At 37.3% G+C, this 23,349-nt stretch overlaps 1 protein-coding gene and 1 long non-coding RNA gene across 6 annotated transcripts in view; one reads left to right on the plus strand and one right to left on the minus strand.

Moving 5' to 3' along the window:
* LOC122515355 (RNA-binding protein Musashi homolog Rbp6) overlaps positions 1-23,349 on the plus strand; it is a 557,776-nt gene that overhangs the window by 59,276 nt on the left and 475,151 nt on the right. The gene's annotated exons all lie outside the window — the stretch shown is intronic.
* Positions 276-1,833, minus strand: LOC122515401. Its single transcript, XR_006303251.1, has 2 exons — positions 1,704-1,833; positions 276-395 (listed from the first exon to the last, which is right to left on the minus strand). It is a non-coding gene; the product is annotated as an uncharacterized LOC122515401 (long non-coding RNA).

The following is a 23,349-nucleotide window of genomic DNA, read 5'->3' on the forward strand; positions in this document are numbered from 1 at the left end:
GGTGCCGATTAAATCGATGCACCGCTGGTCGTCCTATGTTTGCTCGTCCTCTTTCCCTCCCACGTTTAGAGCCTTGCATCATCTCCCATTATGTTTTCGTCCTAATTATTATTTATCTATTTTTAATTAATGATCAGATCTTATAAAAACACCTCAAATCAATGATTTACACTTTCTCCGTTTTTATTTATCTTTGATTCGTTTTTCTTTCAAATTTTGTATTAATCTTGAACTTTCAATTTTCCTTTCTTCTTCTTCTTCTTATTTGTCTTCTCTTTTCCTTTATATATTTTGTGGTTGAACGACGTAAAACGTTTCTCTTTAGCGCACGGATAATTGTACGAGGTCTGCGTCTTCTTCTTCTTCTTCTACTTCTTCTTCTTAGAAAGATAGAACTGTCAAGAGACGAGAATTTATTAACAGTTGGGCAGTACCGAATAAATCGCCTCGTTAAACTTCAATTCGTTCAACTTCACTTCGTTCAACGAGATTAAACAATGGCAATGACCGTATTATACTATTGATATCTTTAAAGGTTACACACGATCCCGCGAATGTCATTGTCAAATTTTCATTAGCATATTCATATAAAAGTCGGGATATGGATATTAATTTTTTTTACAGGAATGCATGCATGCATGCATGCAGACTGTTACAAATTTATGATAGCTGTTATTACGAAAACTATTTTCCGATCGTTGTAATCATTTAATAAACGATATTAGATTAAACAAATACTCGAAATAGTTTATTAACGTTATGCCGATGACACCGATACTCGTATCTATTAAAATTTGGAATCTCCTGACATTGACGGTTAAGGGATTTTTGTCAAAGCGCATAATAGTTGTTAAAATGTATTCTTTCACTTTTGAATCCTTGCCAAGTGTTAGAAGTTCCTACTCGAGTACGAACAATTTATATGTCATATATTTATTTCCATTAAACATGGCATTTGTCGCATTGTGAAACTTGAAAGAAGAGGTTTAGGTATTATTGCGGAATACTTAACAAACGGTGTAATAGTTTATATATATCGAAATACGATTAATTTGCTTATTAAGCGTGACTCGTTAACGAGAAATATAATAAGATATATTATTTATATCGTTAAGAATAATACATTTGTTCTTTTAATTAGGTGATTGCACGATCGATTTATACGTTTATCTATCTAAATGAAAATTATTTACGTGCAAGGGTTGCGTGATCGAAAAGTATGAGATCGGAAGATTAACACACAAGAGAGTCTTATTATCGATTTTTCATAGAATATTACAAATTCCAAGTTTCTATAATAAAGAAACGACCTATTATAAATGTCAGATCAGGAAAAAACACATTTTTCCATGAGTTTACGATAATTTAACGCGTTCCTTTCAACGAGATCTTATAGCTTCATAAAATTTAACTATTATCATATTCCATTTTTCTCATAACTTTTTCTATAGATAATATTCTTTCATCGTTATTTCTAGTTTTCTTACAATGTAATCGCAAGTAATAAATGATAGGAAAAGTAAACTACTTAGAACGCGTATATAACATTTGATATTCGTTTTTCTTAAAGATCAAAACTAAGATTTGAATCTACATTTGAATCCATAGTAATATCTCACAACGTGTAACATTGAAACGAGAGGTAGCATTTCAATTACATAGGTTAGATCTTTTTCTAGTAGTAAACTCGTCTCTTTGCATACCTTAGCCGTCTTCGTTCATTTTCCCTGCGTACCAACCGGGCCGAGGAGGCCCAAGTCATACTCGACTTCAAGAATGTTGATGTTTGTCGAGCCAAGGCAAGCGATGTACCTAATTCCTCGACAGCCGAGGCTTCATTCGTCCGCCTGCGCAATGTGTACAGTCTCTTTCACTGATTCTGTTAAGGGGGAAGCAACAATCGAGGGGAACGGTTTCCGGCTCTTTTCATCCATTCAAGCGACACAATAGCTAGCAGAGCACCACCGACGTCAAACCTCTTACCCACCTTCATTTTCATCCAAAATACTCGGATTATTTAGCTTTTAACTGTAATTCTCCTATCGGATCGAATAACTCGACTTTTTTTTTTTATTAAATCTCTGTCATTTTCTTTCTTTATTCTTCTTTTTCAATCGCACTTCGATAAGTTCTAATCCATTACGAGAATGTAATTTTTTTATATTACAACGAAATTTCACACAATTTTCGAAATTTGTGTTTCTTATTCAACCCACCTCGGCGCACCGGCACCGGCACCGTTTACTTTGGCGTACACGTGTTGCTGCAGGCTGTCTTGGAAAATATGCGAACCAACCTGACGTCGCGTCGCGAGGGTGGGGAGGGTGGTTTCTTTTTTTTACGTCCCGAAGGAAAAAATAAAACAACAGAAGCGGCTTGTTGTAAGTCGCTCGTGCTGAGCCGTAACTTCTCTTCACGATGATCTCACTAAAATAACCCACTGACAGTGGTTTCTTTGTATCCCAGAGGCTATTGTCAACCAGTATAATGCCACGGTAGGATTTATAAACGTGTCGGTATTCAGGCTTCTCTTCTCCATATGTCCCTTTTCTGTGTGTACCCTCCTTCGTGTATGTATATCTTACGACTAAGACACATGCATCATGATAATATCAAAGTTTATATATTAAGTACATCCACATATATATATTCGAATCTAAGCAAACTCGCATTATTCTTTCATAGTCCCCCGTTTAAAAACAGCTCGAGACGTGTAATTAAAATGATTCAAACATCGTTATTTTCCTTGAAATCTCGTTAAAGTAGAATTCGAATTAAGCATGAAACTGTTGAAAATAGATAAAATATATATATATATATAAAAACGTCGGTAAAAGCTTAAGAGAAGTGCGACAAGTTCATAAGAAAGGACGAAAGGATATAAGAGAGAGAAAAGGAGAGGAAGAAAAGAGAAAAATGAGAGAAGGTAAGAGAGAGAGAGAGAAAGTCGGCAGAACGGAACAAAGGCGAGTCGGTGGAGGCTGATTACAGTGGGTCCATCGGAGAGAACCAAGAGAATAACTGGCAAGGTTCGCGGCAGTGTGTCCTGCTGGACGATGGTGATTCTCTCTTTCTCTCTCTTGTTCCCCCCCTTCGTAAACCCCCTCCCCCCTTGTTCGGTAATTGCATCGTGCTCTCCGTGCTCTTCTTCGCTTTTCCGTCGTTCACAGAAAGAGGAGTCACTCTGGACAACAAAATGTCTTTCGTCGAAGTGGTGGTGGTGGTGGTGGTGATGGTGGTGGTGATGCTGCGCCAGCCTTTTCAATGCTGAGATCACCACATCCTACACTACACACCATTACCAGCACAACCACTTCTATCATCGCCGTCATCCTACCATTTCATCTTTTATCCTCTCACTCTCTCTCTCTCTTTTCGCTGTTTCTTTCATTCTTCCCTCCCGTTTATCAGTTTATCCCTTTACCGTTCTCTTGTTCGTCGGAGGGAACACGTTTACACGATGGACACACGTAGTTCAATCCTTGTTTTTTTTATCTTTTTTTTTAGATAAAGAAAAAGTAATAATGCAGTGCGGATTTTACTTTTTTTTTTTTCAAGTAGGTACATTGAATTATTACAATTGAGAGTGAAGTAAGGAAATTGATTAGTTTCTCTATATTCATTACGTAAACGTTAATAAATGGTATTATATTTCGGATTGAAATAAATGTTTCAAGAATCGCAGTATTTTTATTTACAAATTTGCAATATGTTCTATTAGTTTCTTCCCTTTTTTCTCTGTAACTCCTCGACGTTATAGCAAAAATAGTTGTAAATTAGACGTCACGACGTTTATGTTGCGGTCAGATCTCACCGACGCTTCATCTTGTCGATGTTCGTTTTTCGAATAGCTTTGGTACAGGATGCATCTTGGTCAACAAGTTGTAAAAACAGGCACTTCGTTTAGAACACTTCGTTAGAGAAAAAGTAACCCATTTTGGGGTCACTTTTGTCTTGTCCTTTTTGTGGTGGTCTTTCTTTTATTTTATAAAATATTACATCGAGGATATTAATTTATTTATCAATAGAATAAAACGTTTACTACGTTAAAATGATTTTTCAAACGTCGTTTAACTATTTCACGAATAAAATCACTTTCCAAAAGAGAGGGGGAGGAGATCTTGAAATGTTTCAACCGATAGATTGAACTGTTGTATAAATTTTGCAACGTTGTTAAAACTCAAACGAGGACGAGAACGAGGGCTAGGAGAGTTAGGGCTAGGGATAGGGCTAGGGCGCGAAGATCTTTCGAAAACTCGTGATTTCGTGTCGCGCATATTTTACGAATAGCCGCGAGGATAGACGACGACGTGATTCGAGTTTAACGAGATTGCAACTCATGAGCGTGACCCGCAACAAAGCAGGACTTCAATCTAAAGAGAGGGAAACTGGAGGAGGACCGAATGAGATAGATAGATAGATAGACGGAACAGAGAGAGAGAGAGAGAGAGAGGAAGACAGAGTCTAAAAAGGGATTCAGCTTGGTCGTGATAACGGTGGTTCTCTCGAAAGATCCGATAATAATTCCTGACCAAGACCCAACGTCAATCCGGCTTTGACGAAGCGCAAGTCTACTCACACGGACTTGGTTTACCTGATCTGGAACACTCTTTTATACGATACCATTTTCTCTGTGTCTGTGTGTATATGTGTGTGTAACTATTACACCATGACATGATTTTACCACCGTGGAAAATGACATGCTCTTGCCTCGTTATCCTTTCGCCGAAAGAAAGAAAACCGATCGAAAAAAAAGGAAAATGAACGAAATACGAAGAGAAAAGAGGATGCAGGAAGTAAGAAAGAGTAAGTGGGTGGTAAAGGAGGAAAGGATAGGAGAGTGGGTGTGGGGGGTACGTTTATACGTCTAGACGTAGCTTCGTATTCGTTCTACCGTGAATCAAATAAATGGCCTAGGATTTACTCGTTCTTATTTCTCTTCGACTTTTCACCATGGCAATGGCTTTCCATCACCACGATGAGAGTTTAACCTTGAGAACTTATCATCCTTCTTTTTCCTATCTTTCTTTTTTATTTTTTTTTTTTCTTTATCGTTAACACATTTTAGGATCCGATTTTGATCGTTTTCGCGATAGATCTGTACACCTTTCCGAACGTGTTAGAATTTCACAGAAATTTTCTCTTATCCGATATCGTGTAACAGGAAGGAAGAAATGAAATTCTATGCAGAGAGAGAGAGAGAGAGAGAGAGAGAGAGAGGGACAAAGTAAGAAAAGAAAAACGAGGAAGAAATAAGAAAGCTTATCTTCGCGGAAACGTTTGAAACGTTTAAAGCTTGTTTCAACCGATGATACTTATAATCGATTAATCTATCGTGTTTCTACATCCTTTAAAGAGTACGTCGTTATCTTGATAATCCTTATCGTTTATCTCTCGTGGCCTTCTCCTTGCATTAGATACAACGTTTCCGTATGTATCTCCCATCGTTCTCTTTCTCGATAACGCATCTTGCAACGAGAAAAGATAAGAACGGAAACCGCCGATTCCTTTTTTTTCCCCTTTCGTAAGAAAATCGGTTCTCGGTGGATAAAAATAAATAAAGAGAGTCGAGTACGCGCGGAAGCTTTTTACGAAATAAATAAAAATAAGAATAAAGTAGAATGAGTGTGTGTGTGAGAGAGAGAGAGAGAGTACCATTCTAAGAAATAAAGTGGTATATAATTGGTTTTACGAGGAGGCGACAGGAGGGCGTGTTTCAACGTCGTAGGATCGAACGGTTCGGCCAGGTCCACTATAAATTAGTTAATAATGCTGCACCGATAACGTCTTAATTGCCACGGGATTCTTCTATGGCGGGTATACCATGTACTCGAGCATCTACCCACAACTTGCCGTTTTCTGTCTCTTTCTTTCTTTCTTTCTTTTTCTCTCTCTTTCTCTCTCTCTTTCTCTCATTCTTGTGCCAAGCGGTTAATTAAATTAGCAATTAAAATACCGGCACGCACGGCAGATCGTTTAAGGAAGGCCGTTGAGTGTACATCGGAGGAGAACACCACCACACACGCATACACACACACGTTCATTCTTTCCCTCTTCCGATACTTTCCGGTATGCACTTTCGATTTTGTTTTTTATACGATGTGTTGTAAGTACGTACTTTAAGTACATTTTTTGTTTCTTTTTTATTCATTGGTACGACGTTGAGAGGATTATTTATATGTATATATATATAGAATATAATATTTAGGTTTAAAAAATTGAATTAAATTATATCTACAATAATTTGTCACATTCGTTAGTTCTCTATTATTGTGTTTACATTTTACCTTTAACCGTCTACGATTTATTGTTTCTCGGTTTAGTCTGTCTCTGACGGTCGAGCTGTAACGATTACGCAATACCAACAGCTGAGCATTCTAAATCGTCGCCAAGCAGACAGAAGGATAATACTAACATTTGTTATTTATTACCGCGCGTTTAAATCCTGAGATACTTGAGATACTTCGGATGTATAAAACGTGGTAAGAATTTTCAAACGTTCGTTAAGATTTTCGTACGAGCTCTGACGTTATCCTTTTTTTGTTTTTTTTGTTTTTTAACACGTTAGAAGAATAATCTCGTCTCGTTAGATAAGATTTGGATATTTTCATTTAGTACGCAAATTGATCTCGTTTCGTCTATGAAAATTGAAGCGAAGGATGAAAGAAAGTAAAAAAAAAAAAATAAAAAATAAAAAGAAAGGGTTGAAAAAGGATGAACAATTTCTCTTGGTACCTTTTGGTGTAATAATTACCGACGCAACGTCTAGCTCGGCTACCGTGAAATGCCGTCGCTATTATTTTATTTCTGGAAGCATTACACGTGCGCGCAGCTACGTACCCACCACCACCACCACCACCACCACCACCACCACCACCACCATCATCTCCACCACCACTACTCCTCCTCTTCTTCCTTTTTCCCTTCTACTTCGTTATGGGGCTACGGCTGCTAAAATTGAAATTAATTCTATGTTCCATCGTGTACGCGCATATATGCGAGCGAATTAATGCGATTCCGTCACTTGCCAGGAGTGCGAAAGACCCCGGGTGCTTTAATTATCGAACGAAAGGGCCGTCGTCGTCGTCGTCGTCGTGCTATTGTTCGCTCGGTTTCGAAACCTGTTTCGACCATTTAAATCTCCTTTCTACCGTACCATACCTGGCCGTCCTGGTTGCTGGGGTACGTTCACATTCCAATAATATCATCATCCTAGCAATCTCAAAATTAAATAGCGTTTCCGTCCAATGTAGATATCTCTTTGCAATTTTTCCATTTAATACCTTCGTCTATCCTCTTCTTTTACTTTATTCTTTCCTTTCCCTTTTTATTATCTTTCTATCTCTGCTTCTTCCCCTCTCTCTCTTTCTCTCTTTCTCTCTCTCCACCCCCACCCATCCGCCCTCCTTCTACCAATGTCTTCGCTTTTTTTCTTCTTCTTCTTTTTTTTTTTACTCTCAAGGATTCGATGTCGGATAAAACCTGACGCGGTAAAAGTGCAGCCAACCGTACCGCATGTGCGAATTTTCTTTCTCAATCTTTCTCCTTTTTTTCTTTTTCTTTTTCTATATTGCTTTCCACGGTGAGCCATAAAACGTACGAGCTTTTCTTTCGTGCCCGTAGATAAAAGTAACGTTAACTCCTTTCTTACCTTCTCAATTTTTTTTCCTTTTTTTTTTTCTTTTCTTCTTTTCTTTCTTCTTGCGAATTTTTCGATTATGATTTTTCTTCTTCTTCTTCTTCTTCTTCGAATTTTTTTTCTTTTTCTTTTCCCAGATCGATTAGTTTTTACAAATGACCGAGATATTATAATTATCGTAGATATTTTTGTTTGCTTTTTAAATCTCCTCCATCCACGGTATTGTTTCCTCCCTCCCCTCCCCCTCTCTTCCCACCCCCCTCTTTGACAACTTTCATTGACTTTACAATCCGCTTTTATCGTTTAAACACGGTGAATATGTAATTCCAGTTTGGATGTAGCGCGTATATACGAAGCGAATTAACTACTAAATAGCTATTCCGTCATTCGCCGCAAGTGCAAAATACCGTGTCAGTTTAATTATTGAACGAAGGACGATCGTTCTCCTCCACCATTGTACGTTGTGCGATTTCGCACCACCATTATTTCGGGCCGCGCGTTTAAATTCCGTTTGTTCCGGCTTGTTCCGTGACGCGTTTTGAATTTCGGGTTCATTGCTTCGTTGAACGAACAAAAAAAAATAAAAAAAAAAAAACGAGGGAAAAAAACGCAACATCGTCGTTCCCGGACGAACATTTTTGTACAAATGATTTACGACGAGAACCGGTGCGTATATGTGTGTGTGTGTGTGTATGTGCGCGCGCGTCTATCCGATTATTTCGTTGCCGTTATTTTTCGCGATTAAAATCATTTCGTTCTCACTTAGAATTCGCGTTACGATCATTTCCCCCTTCTCCCCTCCCCTCCTCTCTTCTCCCCTCCCCCGCGCCTCTGCACACCTCTTAAATTTGCGTGACAAACGAGTTTTCGATCGACGCGTTTTATATCATTCGAAAAACAAATATTTTTCGTAAACGTCAAATCCGAAATGAAATCCTTGAAAAGTAACATAAATGTAGCGATTAGTATATGTGCATATGTATGACGTAAAAACTTTTTTTATATTACGTTAACACGATACGCGAGTTAAATGGTATTAAGAATCGGTCACTTCGATTCGAGATCTGATTTTAATATCAATAAGACGTAACAATCGTTACTGTTGAAATCGATATATTTATTTATTTATTTAATAATATTTTATTGACCCTAGGGCCTAGGCTCCCTAAAGGCCATTAATTACAGTATAATACAATGTAATGTATAGATAAAACAAAACGAAAATTAAAATTATGTAATTATTATTAAACTTATCATTATATTAATAGTAACGCACAGTAAGTAGATAAATGTAAAAAGAAAATAGTAAATAATAAATAAAAGTATAATAGTTCTATATAGTAGTATAGTAGTATTGGATCAAAGCAATAAACATATGGTTAAAAAAAAAAAAAAAGACAAAAAACAAAAATTAAATTAAATTAAATCGTAAGTCACAAAACACGCTGAATATCTCTATCGATAAAGTAGGTATAGCATCTTAATCTGAATTCTTTATAGTCACTTAGAGCTACGATATCTTCCGGTAGTTGATTCCAAATATGAACAGCCGTAACCAAAATTTATTATACCAAAAATATATTATTAGGAGAAATTAAATCATATTACGGAATTAACGGAATATACAGATATTTGATTTATTTTTGTTCTATGTTACGTTAGATATAATCGTTCCAATCTAAAACATAAATATGTCAAATTTATTTGTGTATTTTACGTAGTCTTACAAAGATACGAAGATTAAAATCGAATAATACCCGTGTATTCTTATATTGCGTTTTAACTCTTTAATTATCGTGCACTGCCGATGTGTTACAACATAAGATTTCTTTACGAGTGCATTATACGTGAGATGACGTAACGTCATTTATCCATCTGCATCATCCTACCGAGAAACGAATTAACGTTGATAATATTTTCGTTGGAAAGATTTTGTTTCTTTTTCTATCGATTGGAAAAAAGAAATCAAACAATCACTGGGGGCAGGAGGAAGTGTATGTGTATGTATATAGGGTATGGTGTGTGTATGTATGTATATGTATATTACTATATTATAGGAATATATGTATTGTGTGTATGTATGTATGTATGTAATATTCCTTATTTCTATTTTCTTTTTGTTCGATTGCGAATTCGTTAGCATAAGTGAGTAACCCGATGTAATACGTACACGTATATATATAAACGGTTTTGAAAATATATATCATATTCGAGATAATCGTTGAACTTTTTTTTTTTACGACGATCCCTAGTGTGCACGGGAGTGAACATAAAGCACGCTTAAAGAGAATATAAACGATGAGAACGAGGAGGAAGAGTTGCGCAAAAGGGACTGGGGAGAAGAGTTTGGGGGAGGGGGAAGAAGGGCAGGTCTCGAAGGACCACTCGCGGAGCAGAACGGAGCGGTGGATTCTTTTTTTTTTTCCTTTTTTATTTTTTTTTCTTCGGCGGTAATTGGTATTCGGAGGATCTTTGTGTAGTTGGTAACGTGTACTTGCCCTTTATATCTTTACGTATAATCTTCAAATAGTTGCGAGTTTGCTCGTCGAACGTTGGTTCCATTCCTTACGACTGTGTTCCCCGCCATACAATCGAGATAAACTCTCTCTCTCTCTCTTTTTTTTCTTTTTTATTATCCGTTTTCGTAAGGTACATATATGTTAGGAGGTGTATATGCATATTTCTTTGTAACACGATTCCTGTTTCTTTCGTCGATTAAGAAAATTATTATTCGCAATTACTCGAACTCGTTTGTCGGAACACTTTTTTTTTCATGACAATTTTTGTTTGGATATTATAACACGAGCGAGTATAATGAAACTGTGTTTTTATTCTCCGACCAATGAAACTTAAACATCATCAAATTCCGGAAATATCTTTTTAATCGATGAATAAAGTACTCGTCTAACGTAATTAATAAAAAAAATCTTGAATTTCGCTTAAGCCATATATCCAACATTTATTTAAAACACTCGGTACGTAATAATCTGTCGTCGAGGAGGCAGAAAATCCGCTTTTTGTTGGTCTCAGTCTCTCGTGAATGATTAACACAAAAACTGGTCAGAGTCTCTTGACGAAGGCCGAGGACGTGGCCTCTACGCTTGCTAAAAGATGAGCTCTTTCCCTTTGCCCGGCCTCATCAGCTTCAGTTTACACGGTATTTCAATACAAATCTTAATCGGAATATAATAGCTTAGGTTATTTAAAACCTCGCGATGAGAACTTAAGAATTTGTAACAAAAATTCAATACGAAAAGATTTCTTTCTTTGACATGTTATAAACCAAAGAAACAAAATAAACATCATTACGATACGTCATAGCTTTATAATTACTTCATATTTTTATGGGAGAGGGGGAGGATTTTATTAATTCATTAGTTGTAACAATAATCATTATATGCAGGTTATTTGTTGATCATATTGAATAATGTTTGTTGAAAAAAGAAAAAAGAGAAAGAATAGAGCAAGAAATTGTATTCCTTTCCAATTACTAGTGTTATACACCATTGGTATTGCTTATAAAGAGTTGATACGAAATAAGGTGTAAACTTTGAAAGGTCAATGCATGACAGTATGTCGTGACCGACAGTCGGTTTTCTAGCCTTTTCTCGAGTAGTATATCTAGCGGAGTTTCCATTCCGTCTATCGATTTTCATTTTCACACGGTGCTGCTGGATGTTCCATTTCCTATAACGATTCAACGGGAAATACTATAAGACATAGATTCGAAATATAAATGACGTTACGTTTTCGTTTAATCCTCAACCAAAACTACTGTTGCCACCGTGTGTAATAAAACTATAGACGCGATAGCATAGTTGAGCTTATAGATAATAAAAAGGGAACTCTCTATGGGTGGTTAGGAAGGGAAGGGAAGGGAAGAAGAAAAGAAAAAGAGAGAAAAAAAAAAGATTGAAAATAACCTATAATCGAGTCGTTTGCAATTCTCTTTTTCTGTTTTTTTTTTTTTTTCTTTTTCTTTGTCGACCCGTAACATTTAAACTACTGCATAAAATCGAAGCTGGAATTTTCCCCTCTTCCCCACGAAATGACGTTTAAATATTTCAACCGTTCGTGATCGTTTTAACTACTTGAAACAATTCGATTCTCTCTCTCTCTCTTTCCTATGTATTATATAATACCACGTTCAGTAGATCATTGTTTTCAATACTGTTGTTCATCGTTGAGTCTCTAATAAACTTGTCAATTAATATTGAATTCATCGATTCGTAAGAATGAAAACCGCGTGAAGAGTTGATCGTTGGAAAGAATATTGACAGGGAAATATGAACGAGGAAGGAAGAAGGAAGGGTCTTGATCTTTCAATCGAACGCCCTTAATCATCATCATCATCATCGTTCACTTTGTATTATACTTAGGAACGAACTTGAATACGGATAATATTTGCCGAGTACTTCTGAGAATCATTATTAACGATTTTACCCTTATAAGATGAACCCCCGATCGTCATTTTACTCACAAATACTATGTTAATATTATCTTTCTTTGTTTTTGTTTCAAAAATTCTTTCAATCGAATATTCTATACTGCATCGTTATGTTCAGAAATGGCGATGATCGTCGTTAACGCGTTCTCCTTCGATATATACATATACATATACATATACATATACGTAATACATATATCTACATACGTGTATACTTATATATATGCATGTATATTGCATATCGATCGACCGACAGCTTAGCGTGTGTGCATTATAGTTTACATCCACGTTAATCAAATGACCGCGATTGAATGCGACCAATTGAGTATATTACAGACCACTAATACGACAGAACAGCAAGTTAAGAAGATCATGTTCTAATTTCGTTCTACGCATACAAATTATGAATTCATTATAATCTTAATTAATAATCATTTCTTATCTCGTAGAATCTCAACATTTATATTTGCTTTTATAATCAAACTTATTATCTATACGGTATGGAATATTATTTTTAATTTAAAGCGATTAAATATTCTGCTATTGATCGAGATAAACGTTAATCGAATAACGTATTACCAATGACAAATGATAAATCCGATTAAAATATTTCCTACGAATTATTTCATTAGCTTTAACTAGGGATTTCTATTGCATTCGTGCGTTGACGTTATGACAACGTCGATTGCGAACACTTGGACGTTCTTCAAACAGTTGGCACCACTGCATAATTATCATAAATCATTTCTTCTCTCTTTCTCTATTTATTTTTTTCACGTCTCGCGGATGAACGCCTTGCCTGGCTATTTCACAGCATTTTGTTGTCGAAGCCCAACCCAGCTACAAGGTCGTTTCTCTCTCTCTCTCTCTCTCTCTCTCTTTCTCGTTGGGTGTCCTATTCTCACTCTTCTTGACTTCGGTACATCGGTATTGTGGAGCTTGTGCTGTGTTCTCAATGCGACACGATAAATTTTGTCGAATTAATTTACCTTTTGTGTGCCTTTCCCACCCCCACCACACCCCACTCCACCGTACCACGCTCGTTCTCGTAAAATTCTAGGATTAATGGCGAGTCCATCCCTATATACGGGGTGTTCGTTGCCGTTCGAGACACAGTTCCTCGAGATGCGAACAATGGTGTAACGAGAGAGAGAGAACAGGCTGCTTTGCTTTGTCGATTCGAATAAAGAGCTGGCTAGCTAGCTAGCTAGCTAGCAGTTCGTGCTCGTTGAACGTTGTCCAGTGTTCTAAATATATATACATGTATGTGTGTGTATAACTACGTGTGCGTTATTCCTAGGTGTGTATAATTAATGATTCGTTAATGTTCAAAGACAAGAACTGTGTTCTCGGTTGATCATACAGCTAATTTAATTAATCGCCGAGGAAATACGTTCTACGTTATATCATCTCTTATGGAAACATAATTATTATACTGAATTCAAATGTTAGATTATTTTTTATAAACGAATGTTATCTCTATCGAAGATACGTGTGGTGAAAAAACAAACGGAACGTTACGTTAATGCGTGGATAATTAATTATACGCGTGTGTCTGTCGGTAACATGATTTCACTCGTTTTATACGAAACGTTTAATATTATTATTTCTCTGATTAACATTTTCATTTATATCCTTTCATTTTTGGACAGGACAACGATAACGAAAAATACGTCGCGCCAAAGGACGTATTTTTGAAATAATAATTCGCGTAATAATAACGTTTGATAAATATTGATAATGATGTTAAATTGCGTTAAGATTTAAATCTCGCGCGTGATTTAATACGATTGCTGGTATCAGATCTATCATCGAAAGACTTCTTAAAAAGAACTGACGAAAGTTGAAGATTTAAAATTTGACGAGGAACAACGGCGGGGGGGAGGAAGATAAAAAGTAAGGAGGAGAAAATTTCACCGTATTCTTTTTCTTCATTCTTCAGACATCATTCCACTCCCTTGGTTCTTGCAGTCCGTGAAGTCGAGAATCTCTCTAAATACACCGTTTTAACGACTTGTTTGTCATGAAGTATCGCTCGACGGAATTTGTTTTTCTTTCCTTCTTTCCCTCCTCCTCCTCCCCCTCCTCCTTCTCTTCTTTCCTCATTCTTTCTCCTTACTTTTCATTTTCTTTCTTTTTACGCTAGAGGATGATACGAAATTCTTAGGATTGTAAAAATCTTCTTCTCTCCGTTTCTTCTTCTTCCTTTTTTACTTTATTTCTTTCTTTTTTTTCTGTTTTTTTTTTTTTCTTTTTTAAACGAGCAACGAGACGGATATTAACGCTTAAAAAAGTCACATCTTTGTATTATATATTTAAACAAAAAAATACATATTTCGTTGGAAAGAGAAGAAAGGAAAAAAGGTCTCCAACAGAAACTACGATTATTTTGTGTCTTCTCATCCTCGCGTGTTGTTACCGGGTTGCGGCATTGCATGCAGATATATATATTTTTATATAGAAATTGCAGAAGAATCGTGCATCGCATTCGATTCGATTGTACGTTGTTGTTGGTAGGTTGACTGGATCCAGCATTTGAACGATTACGTGTTCCTACACAGTACACACACACACACATATACAACAATGTATATGTGAAATAATGTGTTTAATAATAAAAGTGGTACAATGCAAAGCGTGAAGTGGACTATTAAAACAATTGTATTCGATACGATATAAAAAACAAAAAATAACGAAAAAGAATGTACGAAAGAAAGAATAGAAATGATATTAAAATTCATGATTTTGTTATGAGACAAATGTATCACTTCGATTATCGAGACGAACTTTCTAGTCGAAAGATTTTTCCAAACGTAACGATGGTGAGATTTAAATCCAATCCTCTCCTCCATTTTATCTGTCCCTTTTTTCCCTTTTCGCAGAGCTAAGAGTTACTACAAGCTTCCCTTGTCGGCCGATTAACGAACCTAATTTTTTTTCACGGATTTTAAATTACCTCGAGGGAGGGGAATCCTTCCGGATTCGAACTCGTAATTTGGCTCTTCTCGAGAAGAAGAAAGTACCTTCTTCTTCTTCTTCTTCTTCTTTCTCTTCTTCTTCGTGAAATTTCTTACTGAGCAGAAGGGTAACTGCGGTAATTTTAATAATACGTTTCACGGTATCCTCCGAATAAGGGTTGGATATCGATACGAGAATTTTCGAACTAAATAAACCCTTGTGATTTTTTTCTATATTAATTAAAGAGAACATTTGTAATATTATTTTTAAATAAACATGTAATTTTTATTTGCAAAATAGATATAAGAAAAAGTAAGAGACCATCAACTATTAGAAAACACAGTTGGTTAGGGTTTTAGGTTTGAGTCAGTCTAGCGCGTCTCAATTATTTTTCTTCTTTTAAATAAATTCTATAAAATATTTGTAAATTCGATAAGATTTCCAATTTGCGAAAAGTTATCACCGTTCGCAAGGACTCGTTGGAAAATGATGTATGTATGTTTTACTTTGTCGTCGTAGTACTTTTTTTAAGAAGGAAGATTGGTCGAGTGAACCCAGGAAGGATTCCATGGCAACCATCTTCTTAGGGGTGGTTAAGATAGTCTCGACAGAGCGGAGACACCCTGTTGAGTAGAACATCAAGGGGTCGTTGTCCTTGACCTACACTTAAGCTCATCCGGCTAGTTTACTCCGATGCTTTTCCCTGTCTCCCCTCCCCTGTCTCATTCGACAAAACTGCGACAGGGAAAATTAATTTGGTGACGTTGACGATCGAGGGACAGGGTGGTTGAATTTAATTTTAACGAATCGTTTGAAAATGATTGCATAATAAAACGATACCGTTACGTTGTTTCCTACATTTGGTTTACAGAATTAAATTCGGAATAATATTTTTCTTTTTTTTTATTTTTTTTTTAGTCGCGCATTGATCCTATTTTTCCTTTTTTTTTTTTTTCTTCTTTCTTTTTTCCAATTACTGCCATTTCTCCGGACGCAGGTTGAGGCGACAGTTTTGCGTAAAAAAAAAAAAAAAAAAGAAAAAAAAATTGTAGCAACGGTAAAATACCTATAGCGTATATCGAGAGTGACATCGATCCGACGTTGCATCGCCGATTGCACACACTCTGTCGATACCTGCACGATCTTTCGCGACAAAACTAACGGTTTACAAAAATATTGGTCGGATGCAAATACCGACGAGGGAAACAACACACATAGAGCCCAGCGTGAATAGAAAAAAGCCGCGCATTCGAGTGCGACACCAAAAATGCACGATTGCGTGTAGGTAGAATGATTCACGAGCAGTCGGGGGGAAGGGGGGGAGGAAGGGAGTTTGCTCGTGAGATATGAAATAGCATATTTCCAAAAAAAAAAAAGAAAGAAAAAGAGAAGAAAAAACTTCTAGTATACCAACGAATCAGCGCATGCATATGTACGAAGTAAAATATACTGATTCCATTGGTTGGGGGCGGGTCGAGGCGGGACGAGGGGGATCTTCTTCGGAAGCGCGATATTACCTACGTGGTTAATCTTGAAATTGTAACGTTTTCGAAAATTTATTTCAATACCAGTGGAAAGTAAAACACGTTTTTATCATAGTTTATATTAATCAATATTATATTTTATTCTCGTAAATAATAACAAAACTAACAGAATATATCGTAATTAAATCTTACAACTCGAACACGGTGGTTGAAATAATTTGATAGAATTTTATTATTATTAACTAGAGGGAACTTTAATCGATTCTTTCAATGATCATTTACCTTTGACGGCGGTGGACGGACGTTGGCTTGGTTTTACACAGATTAAGGAACGGAGATCGGTCTCTGGATTTCGTACAATGTAGAGAAGAGGATTAACATACTCTGACTAACTTCATTTCCAGAGGTCTCTCCCTTTTATTCGAGGAGAGGACTCATTCTCCCTCCGTTTCTATGACTACCCCATTTTACTTTCCTCTCTCTCTCTCTCTCTCTCTGTTCGTCAGGTCTCGTTCTATCTCTTTTTTACCAGATGACTTTTAAGTTTTTGAATATACATGAGGAGAGATTGATGTCCTGCGCGTGAACGCGGGATACACAAAATTCGTGTGACTTCTCCGACACTCATCGGGCCGTCGTAGTTACCATCGTAAAACCTTCCCGAGCAAGAATGTATGCCAAAGTCGATGGAAGAGTACTTCGTTCAGACGAGAAAGAACGAAAGAGAGAGAGAGAGAGGGAGAGAGTGAGAGGGAGGGGAAGAGATTGGGCTGAAACTCCTCGAGCTGGAAAATGCATTTTAGTGGCTTTACAGAACGACCGCTTGTTCTTACATCAAAATGGAGATCGAATTTTAATCCTTTGAGAATTGTGGGAAGTAAGGGAATTACTGGGTACCCTCGTTTCTCTCTCGTCTAAAAGATATTCCGACAAAGACGTGTAACGTCAGAGAGTAAAGAGAAAGAGAAAGAAAGAAAAAAGAATTGGTATAGATTTTGTCAGAGGGGAAGGGAAAGAAAATTTGAAAAAAAAAACGAAGAAAGATAAACTTGTCCCCTAAACGATTAAGTCCTGTTTGTTCGAGTATCTCGTTAAAATGGTACTTTGGAAGGAACTTCGTTCAACTACGTATGGTGACTCGAAATGAGCTGGTACGCGATAAGCTCGGGCCCGGTATGCAGTTTGCGAGTCGACCAATTAAGAAGTTCTATGGTCCAGATCGTTGTTAGAGCAAAATAGAGAGAAAGATCGACGAGGGGGTTGTGAGGAGGGAGGGAGGGGGAGGAAGGGGAGGGTAGGGGGGAGTAGAAGAACGGTAGAGAGCGAAGATCAGGGCTAGTCATGGCCCGATTTAAAGGGTTAATAAATCGTACGGCACGAGAAGCTACGTCAGAGACGGGAGAGAGGAAGAGAGAGACAGAGAGAGAGAGAGAGAGAAGAAACCATGCAACGATGCTCGTCGCGATAGTTCGCCGCATTAATAACGCGGGTGGAACACGATTTTGCGCTCTTTATTGCCGACGGTCGGCTTTAAGGGCGTGCTAGGTGCACACATATCGGTAGGGCCATCCATCGTCCAAGATCTCGGGGTTGTGCACGACACATCCGCTTACAGGATATATCGCATAACGGCGGGTACGTTGCCACGGTACTAAGGTGCCTCGTATAACGCGCCGTTAGTTTATTGCCCGGCCGAGTTCATACCTATGCTCATACCACGACTCATACCGTTCGTCTCAGCTCATCCTCCTCCTCCTCCTCCTCTTCCTCCTTCTCCCCTTCCTCTTCGTCTCCTCTCCTCTCCTCATCCTAAGCTCTGCCACCAAGACGTTAATGAAACACTACGCAACCCTGACGACCCTCCTCCTTCGTGCGCACGTGTGTTAGTTATATATATATATATATATAGTTTTTCTTTTTATTTGACAAGCTTATCGATCTTAGCACGTTCCTTCCCGTCACCTAGTTTATTTCTTTTTTGTCATTTACTAATACGAACCTAACGAGAATGACGTAATACCTATACGTTTTCGTTAATCGAGTCGCGCGAGACCTGTGAAGGGGAAACATTCCGACGGATAATCTTAATGACGATTTTCTCTCGTATTAAAATAACCATAGAATTCGACAATATTATGGTGGTCTTCTTCGAAAGCATCAAAAGGAGGGATAGTAGAAACGATCGAAAATATCTTACCTTGTCCTTATGTTATTCCGTGAACGAATTTCTAAACTTCGTATAAGTATATACATATTTATATATACATATACATATGTATGTAAGAGTGTTGAACAACGTCACGGATACGTCGTCACGCCGATAAAGATCGACTTTCCCTACAATGGCCATCCGGGAGAGAAACGAGCTTTTGCTCTAGTGCTCGACAAAGAGCCTCTTTATGAATGGGTATGCGCGCATAAAGATAGTGCACGCGCGTATAAGAAAGAGAGAAAGATAGAGAGTGAGTGTGTGTGTGTGAGAGAGAGAGAGAGAGAGAGTATTGCTCTCCGCTACATATCAATTAACCGGTGCTATTAAAGAGTCCGATAGGAGCAGACAGCTTTTCTTCTCTCTGCATTGTCGAGCTTTCGTCGAACGTTAACTCATGCCTCTTCGGATTTCCCAATACTTTTGCAAGCTAGAGAGAAAGAGACCACCCCCATCCTCCTCTTCCTACTCCTCCTCCTCCTCCCCTCATTGTTTTCCATTACACGTGGACCATAGATTCGAACGATATACGTCAAAGTGTCGTGGTAAAGGTAGAGTAAGAGAAGAAGAAGAAGAAGCCGATGAGAAAAGTTTTCTCTCTAACATAAGAGTTTGTTAAACAATTGCTGTTCGAACAACATTAGAAGATGATCATTGGTCAAATTTTTATCGATATAATTTATCAGAGGTGTAAACTGAAGACATTTGTAGGTTATAATTTTTTTTTAGGTCGCTTTTTATGTTAAAGTTTGCATTGGATGGGGAGTGGGGCAGGGGGAAGGGAATGGGTATAATGAGAAGCAAGCGAAACGAGAAAAGGAAATATTTGTAAGACGTTTCTTGGCCCTCGAAGAAAGAAAGAGAGAAAAAGAGAGAGAGAGAGAGAGAGAGAGAGAGATAAGCTGCTTTCTACCTAACCACTTGATATTTTTTCTTTTCATTCTCGTATAGTTTTTTTTTCTTCTTCTTTTTCCGCTCGGTCAAATAAACCCGGCCCCCCGTTCATAGTCTTTTTATGGATTATACTATTTCGTGCACCGTCGATCTTGAAATCGAGATATGCCGTGTGTGCATATCGTACGTGGGACGACTTCGTTCCTTCGTTCGTTCCTTCCTTTATTTCGACATAGTACAACGTGAGAATTTTGCGACTGCGTTTCAAAGTAGTATTCCTACGTTCACGATGGCCTTCGATAACGTCGTCGGACTCTGCCGGAAATTTTCAACCGTTCCATACTGCAGTAATTTCCTCTTTGACCCCCCGGTGGTAGTATCGTTTACACGTAGGAATATTCTCTCTTTTCATTTATCATTTTCATCAATCAACGAATAGAAAATTTTTAATATTATTACGAGAATCGAGGAACAAACCTTTTCTATTCTTTTTTAACAGACCAATATCTTTCTTTCCAAATATTTCATATATTTTGATATATAGTATTCTATTTAGAATCTTATACGTCTCATCCTTATAACTTTTTATTATATATTATATAGAATATTATAGAACTGTTATACTTTTATTTATGTATTATTTACTATTTTTTTTTTTTACATTTATCTACTTACTGTGCGTTACTACTAATATAATGATAAGTTTAATAATAATTACATAATTTTCATTTTTGTTTTGTTTTATCTATACATTATATTGTACTTTACTGTAATTAATGGCCTTTAGGGAGCCTAGGCTCTAGGATCAATAAAATATTATTAAATAAAATAAAATCAATATTTTATATTATAAATGAAAATTCATCAGACAATGTTAACCATCGGTATAACTTAATACATAACTTAATTAATACGTATACACATATATACACACATACATACATTGGTACGAAATCCAACTGAAAAAAGAGATTTATCGTGATCGGGCCAAACGCGTCGATCTTTTTTCTTTTGTTTTATTTTATTTGGGTACTTGGAGAATTATGAAGGACGAGGAATGAAAAGGTAGTTTGCACGTTTATTGAGGTTGTGCTCCGACGTTCGTGCTTTCACCGTAGTGATGGCGGTATATTTGCGTCAACCTTCGGCGTGCGTACCTCTGTTATGCCGACGGATATGTGTCGCATTAATTATATCTCTGTCAATGCGCTTGCCGACAGAACCACCAAGGACCGACGGCCCATGCCATGCGCTTTCTCTCCCCTTCCTGTCTACCTCTCTCTCTCTCTCTCTCTCTCTCCTTTCTCTTTCGCTCTCAGCGTGTCAGTAACCACAGTGTGCCATTGTTCCGCTTATGCTTGTGCATTGGTTGTGTCGGCTTGGCTCGTGTATCCGCTTCGGGAGTCGTTAAGCTTATTAACCCCAAAGTACTTTGCTGTGGTCTCGAAAATATAAGAGAAAGAGAGAGAGAGAGAGAAATTGTCTTGTCACAAGAGAAAAGTAATCATTATTGCTGACACTGACAGAAATTCTTTCAAGATTTCTCTTCTATTATTTTATACTCGCTCCTATCAAATTTGTCCGTAAGATTTGAAATTTTGTCAATTAAAACGAAACCAATTCAACGAAGCTTGAATAATATTTATGTTTTATATATTTTTTTTATATATTAAGAGAAATTTCGCTTGAAATATAGGACAAACGTTTACGCTTACATTTATCATCGAATAAAGGATTATCCTGGCCCGTAAAAGGAACCACCCATCGTGTTTCCTACGATGAAACTGAACTGTCCCGAAATTGAAGGTCCGATTCATTGAATATTCCATTTGAAACGATGTCATCGTTCGTTCTTTTATTTTTTTTAGTGTTAATAATTCAGTAGTGAAACTGACCGATACGATTGTTGCTCACATACGTCGTGGATTTTCCTGTTTAGTAGTAGTAGTAGTAGTAGGAAGAGAGAAACAACGAAAGGAGGACGCGAGAGAATATTATGAAAAGATCGAGTGAGAAAGAGTAAATCGATGTGGACGGGAAGGATGATGAGTAAAAAGGTGTAGGGTAAGTAGGTAGGTAGGTAGGTAGGTAGGTAGGAAGGTTGGTTGGTTGGTTGATAGGAGGGAGAATAACCGCGCTCGTTACTTTTCATCCAATATTCAACAAAGGTTCATTCAATTCATCCTTACACGCCAGCTTGAAACATCGAACGACGTATGCAAATGGTCGCTGACAAATGATCTTGTTATTCCCATGGCTCTTCTTCTTGTCCTCTTTCTTTTTTCTACTTAGCTATTATGCACCAATGTCCCGCTTGTTGTCCCGTTTTAACTTACCACAAGATAAGAGTTTTCTACTCATCATCGATCGTTCGAAATTAATTCCCTGACTCATTCGTTTTACTTTTTCTTCTTTTTTCTTTTTTTTTTTACGAACTTATAAAAGTTCGTGTCTTATAATCGTTCTATTATCAGCGATCTATCGAAAGATCCATCGTCGAAATGTAAAAAAAAAAAAAAGGAGAGGAAAAGAACGCGTACTTAAAGTTAATAGAAAAAGAAAACGGAACCAAGCTTATATCTATCCTTTCCTTATTACGGAAATAACGTGAAACTTGTTATCTATTTATTTGTAAGAGATTGGTCTAATTTGTTTGAAGGATTTATGCAAGGCAACATATAACTTGGCCGAATGCATTTATCCTGTTGAAGTGCACGTAAGGCAACGTATAAGACCGCGAAGGTCGCGTTCGTGAGAGATCACGAGACCAGGGGGGAGTGTCAGAAAGATATAAGAGGATCAAAGTTGAAAGAGAAAAAGAGAGGGAGGATATAAGAGAGAGAGAGAGAGAGGGAATATGCGGGACGGTAGAAAATTACAGAGGACGGGGAACGACACGAGGGATTCTCTCTCTCTCTCTCTCTCTTTTTCTCTCCTCTCCCTTTCTCTCATCTTTCCTTGCAACATTTCTCCTTCGCTCTTTCTCACCGGCATACAATTTTCACAGACGTGACCTCTTCGTCAGCGTCAGCCTTCTCCCAATGAACCCTGTGCAATGAACGGACCTTCTTCGAGGCCGTTACCTCGTTTTCAAACAAAACCCGAGAATCCTGTTTCCGATCCAACGAATCTTTCCGCGACCATCCGAACACTTCAAATGGATCGTTTTCTGTAAACAAAATTACGACAAAGGATAACTTTAATCTTTCTTTATAAAACGTTATAATATATTATATATTTAATATTAAAACAACACGGAGATATTTCCTAAGAACGATTATTTCTCGTTTGCAAAATCATTTTCTTCGGGCTAGCGTACAATCAAAATTTATATTCCGATTATTCGTAATTCCTTGTATGAACGAATAAAAGATTTTGATTGCGACGATAAGTTCGTCCAAAAAAAAATAAAGAAAAAAGTATTAATATTCCATAATGGCAAATTTGTAGGGAAAAAGGGAAACTAAAAAAGAGAAAAATGAGAGAAAAAAAAGGAAGAAATCAATTGGAACGATCTCTCGATGTTGTTATCGTATAAAGTTTTAATCTCTTAGGGAAAGATATCCACAAAGAATAAGAGAATACCGAATGGGTCGGGCAGCGGTGTGGGAGAAGGGAGGGGGGAGGGAACGTTTAAAAGTTGGAGATCGATTTTCAACCGATCATCATCTCATACCCCATGGAAAGGAAAAAGCATCAAAGAGCTCTAACTCGGTTT

The sequence above is a fragment of the Polistes fuscatus genome, unplaced genomic scaffold (genome assembly GCF_010416935.1).
Source record: "Polistes fuscatus isolate 324 unplaced genomic scaffold, CU_Pfus_HIC Scaffold1, whole genome shotgun sequence".
NCBI classification, from domain to species: domain Eukaryota; kingdom Metazoa; phylum Arthropoda; class Insecta; order Hymenoptera; family Vespidae; genus Polistes; species Polistes fuscatus.